General features: G+C 32.6%; 1 pseudogene; it reads right to left on the reverse strand.

The window, feature by feature from the left end:
• Positions 1 to 865: 865 nt before the first annotated feature.
• On the reverse strand, positions 866 to 999 carry LOC145265843 (U2 spliceosomal RNA; annotated as a pseudogene).
• Positions 1,000 to 4,900: the final 3,901 nt, after the last annotated feature.

A 4,900-nucleotide genomic window follows, 5' to 3' on the forward strand; every position in this document is an offset into this window, starting at 1 on the left:
AGTAGAAAGGGGTCAACTGATCGTTTTTCTCCTAGGGGGGCCCCCCAAAAAACCTGTCATTTTAACGTTATTCAATACGTGTCACGTGACGTGACGTCAGCTCAAACTTTTGACAGACACAACCAAAGTTGACAAATTATGTATCATATTGAACCTTGATCACCCGCATGACAAATATCGAAATTCCACACCAAACGGACCATTAAAAGGGGGTGAACTGATCATTTCTCTCCTAGGGGGGCCCCCCAAAAAACCTGTCATTTTAATGTTAATATTACATAATCCAAAAACGCTTAGTCATGTCACGTGACGTGACGTCAACATCCAGTAATGGCGAACAAATGTAAACAAACACTTTGTTTTACCGATACTTTTGTAATTTCTCTTCTGCTTTGTTCTAGAGATTATTAAACTCCATGACAATGTCTCCAACGTATTTAACTGGTTAAAAATAGTATTTATACAAGAGTTTTAACGAAAAATATCAGGAAAAAATGTACAGGAATAAAAAAAAATTCAGCTTTCAAAATATTCGTCGATAAAAAAACCGATCTTTATATTTACGCTAGCCATTTTGTATATTACCACGTGACCTGCTATCTCTTAAACTGGAGGGGGGGGATCCACTTGAATCCAACAAAACCAGTAATTTTTTTTTTCTATTATATATACATCATTTTCTATAAAATTAAGTGTAGACTTTATAATTAAAACAAAAAATGTTATTCATACTAAAAAAAAAAAAAACGCTTAGTCATGTCACGTGACGTGACGTCAACATCCACTAATGGCGAACAATTGTACCTATTTACTATGGCTCCCCACGGGACAGAGTTAGACACCAGGGTCGTTTTTTAACGTGGAGAAAAGGTACAAAAATAAAAATTGTCTCAGTCGTGGAGGATTTCTCCTCCACCGAAAGAGAACAAGAAATAGAAGTGCAGCATCTGAAGAACAGATACTACACTTTGATCTTGACCAAAAGGCCAAGAATGCGAACAATTGTAAATAACAACTTTTTTCACAAAACCAACACCGTCTTTCTTTTTTTTCTCTCTCTTTCTCTCTCTCTCTCACCCACTTACTCTTCCCTCTCTCTCACCCTCTTTCTCTTGACGTCACACCACTGTTAAACTGTGGGGGGGGGGAACACATTCCCAGGCATTATCTCCTATAGATGCACATTTTATTAGAAATTCAGCTTTCAAAATATTAGACGATAATAAAAATATAAAACCAACACCCTCTTTCTCTTTTCTCTCTCTCTCACCAACTTACTCTTCTCTCTCTCTCACCCTCTTTCTCTTGACCTCCTACTACTGTTAAACTGTGTGTGTGTGTGGGGGGGGGGGAAGAGGCAGCTTGAAAACCAACAAAAACAGTGCACAGTTTCCCAAGCATTTGGGGTGGGAAGGGGGGGAAGAAGCCGAGTGCACAGTTTCGTGTGAGAGAGAGAGAACAATTCTCAACCTATATACTCAACAAATTTTTTATCTACAGATTTGAAAGTTTGTATATAGGGTATTCAGACATATGGAAATATATCTAGCATAATCTATCTATTATATCTATAAAAGTGAAAATGTGTGTGTGTGTGAGGTAGCCAGAGAGAGAGAGAGAGAGAGAGAGAGACAACAATTCTCAACCTATATATTCAATACATTTTTTATCTACAGATTTGAAAATTTGTATATAGGGTATTCAGACATATGGAAATATATCTAGCATAATCTATCTATTATATCTATAAAAGTGAAAATGTGTGTGTGTGTGTGTGTGTGTGCGTAAGAGAGAGAGAACAATTCTCAACCTATATACTCAACGTATTTTTATCTACGGATTTTAAACTTTGTATATAGGGTATTCAGACATATAGAAATATATCTAGCATAATCTATACATTATATCTATAAAAGTGAGTATGTGAGTGTGTGAGAGAGAGAGAGAACAATTCTCAACCTATATATTCAACAAATTTTTTACCTACAGATTTGAAAATTTGTATATTGGGTATTCAGACATATGGAAATATATCTAGCATAATCGATCTATTATATCTATAAAAGTCAGAATGTTTGCGTGTGGTTGTGTGTGTAAGGTTGCGAGAGAGAGAGAGAGAACAATTCTCAACCTATCTATTCAATAAATTTGTTATCTACAGATTTGACCATTTGTATATAGGGTATTCAGACATATGGAAATATATCCAGCATAATCTATCTATTATATCCATAAAAGTGAGAATGTGTGCGTGAGAGAGAGAGAGAGAGAGAGAGAGTAAGTACAATTCTCACCCTATATATTCAACAAATTTTTTATCTACCGATTAGAAAATTTGTATATAGGGTATTCAGACATATGGAAATATATCTAGCATAATCTATCTATTATATCTAGAAAAGTGAGAATGTGTGTGAAAGAGAGAGAGAGAAGAGAGAGAGAGAGAGAGAGAACAATTCTCAACCTATATATTCAACTAATTTTTATGTACAGATCTGAAAATTTGTATACAGGGTATTCATACATATGGAAATATATCTAGCATAATCTATTATATCTATAAAAGGTAGAATGTGTGTGTGTGTGTGTGAGTGAGTGAGTGAGTGAGTGAGAGAGAGAGAGAGAGAGAGAGAGAACAATTCTCAACCTATATACTCAACAAATTTTGTATCTACAGATTTGATAATTTGTATATAGGGTATTCAGACATAAGGAAATATATCTAGCATAATCTATACGTTATATCTATAAAAGTGAGAATGTGTGTGAAAGAGAGAGAGAGAGAGATCAATTCTCAACCTATATATTCAACAAATTCTATCTTTACAGATTTGAAAATTTGTATATAGGGTATTCAGACATTTGGAAATATATCTAGCATAATCTATTATATCTATAAAAGTGAGAATGTGTGTGTGAGAGAGAGAGAAAGAACAATTCTCAACCTATATACTCAACAATTTTTTTATCTACAGATTTAAAAATTTGTATATAGGGTATTCAGACATATAGAAATATATCTAGCATAACCTATCTATTATATCTATAAAATGACCATGTGTGTGTGTGTGTGAGAGAGAGAGAGAGAGAGAGTCAGAGAGAGAGAGAGAGAGAACAATTTTCAGCGTGTGTGTGTGTGAGAAAGAGAGAGAGAGAAAGAGAGGAAGGAAAATTCTCACCCTATATATTCAACAAATTTTTTATCTACATATTAGAAAATTTGGATATAGGGTATTCAGACGTATGGAAATATATCTAGCATAATCTATCTATTATATCTATAAAAGTGAGAATGTGTGTGTGAGAGAGAGAGAAAGAGAGAGAGAGAGAACAATTCTCAACCTATATATTCAACTAATTTTTTATCTACAGATTTGAAAATGTGTATATTGGGTATTCAGACATATGTAAATATATCTGGCATAATCTATGTATTATATCTATAAAAGTGTGAATGTGAGTGATGGAAAGAGCAAAAAATTCTCAACCTATATAACCTATAAAAGTGAGAATATGTGTGTGAGAGAGAGAGAGAGAGAACAATTCTCAACCTATATATTCCACACATTTTTGGGCACAGATTTGGAAATTTGTATATAGGGTAGGCAGACATATAGAAATATATCTAGCATAATCTATCTATTATATCTATAAAAGTGAGAACTTGTGTGTATGTGTGTGTGTGTGAGAGAGAGAGAGAACAATTCTTAACCTACATACTCAACAAATTTTTTACCTACAGTTTAGAAAATTTGTATATAGGGTATTCAGACATATGGAAATATATCTAGCATAATCTATCTATTATAACTACAAAAGTTAGAATGTGTGTGTGAGAGAGAGAGAGAACAATTCTAAACCTATATATTCAACAAATTTTTTATCTACAGATTTGAAACTTTGTATATAGGGTATTCAGACATATGGAAATATATCTAGCATAATCTATCTATTTTATCTATAAAAGTGAGAATGCGTGTGTGTGAGATAGCGAGAGAGAGAGAGAGAGAAAAAGAGAGAGATAAAAATTCTCAACCTATACATTCAACAAATTTTTTATCCACAGATTTGAACATTTGTATATAGGGTGTTCAGACATATAGAAATATATCTAGCATAATCTATCTATTATATGTATAAAAGTGAGAATGTGTGTGTGTGTGAGAGAGAGGACAATTCTCAACCTATGTATACAACAAATTTTTTATCTACAAATTTCAAAATTTGTATATTGGGCATTCAGACATATTTCAATATATCTGGCATAATCTGTCTATTATATCTATAAAAGTGAGAATGTGTGTGATAGAGAGAGAGAGAACAATTCTCAACCTATATACTCAACAAATTTTTTATCTACAGATTTGAAAATTTGTATATAGGGTATTCAGACATATGGAAATATATCTAGCATAATCTATTATATCTATAAAAGTGAGAATGTGTGTGTGTGTGTGAGAGAGAGAGAGAGAGAGAGAAGAATTCTCAACCCATATACTCAACAAATTCTTTATCTACAGATTTTAAAATTTGTATATAGAGTATTCATACAAATAGAAATATATCTAGGATAATCTTTCTATTATATCTATAAAAGTGAGAATGTGTGTGTGTGTGAGCGAGAGAGAGAGAGAGAGAGAGAGAGAGAGAGAGAGAGAGAACAGTTCTCAACCTATACATTCAACAAATTTTTATATATAGGGTATTCAGAAATATCGAAATATATCTAGCATAATCTATTATATCTTTAAAAGTTAGAATGTGTGTGTGTGAGAGATAGAGAGAACAATTCTCAACCTATGCACTCTACAAATTTTTTATCTACAAATTAGAAAATTTGTATATAGGGTATTCACACATATGGAAATATATCTAGCATAATCTATCTATTATATCTATA

Source organism: Euprymna scolopes, chromosome 40 (assembly GCF_053919585.1).
Source record: "Euprymna scolopes isolate OS-2025 chromosome 40, ASM5391958v1, whole genome shotgun sequence".
Classification (NCBI taxonomy): Eukaryota; Metazoa; Mollusca; class Cephalopoda; order Sepiida; family Sepiolidae; genus Euprymna; species Euprymna scolopes.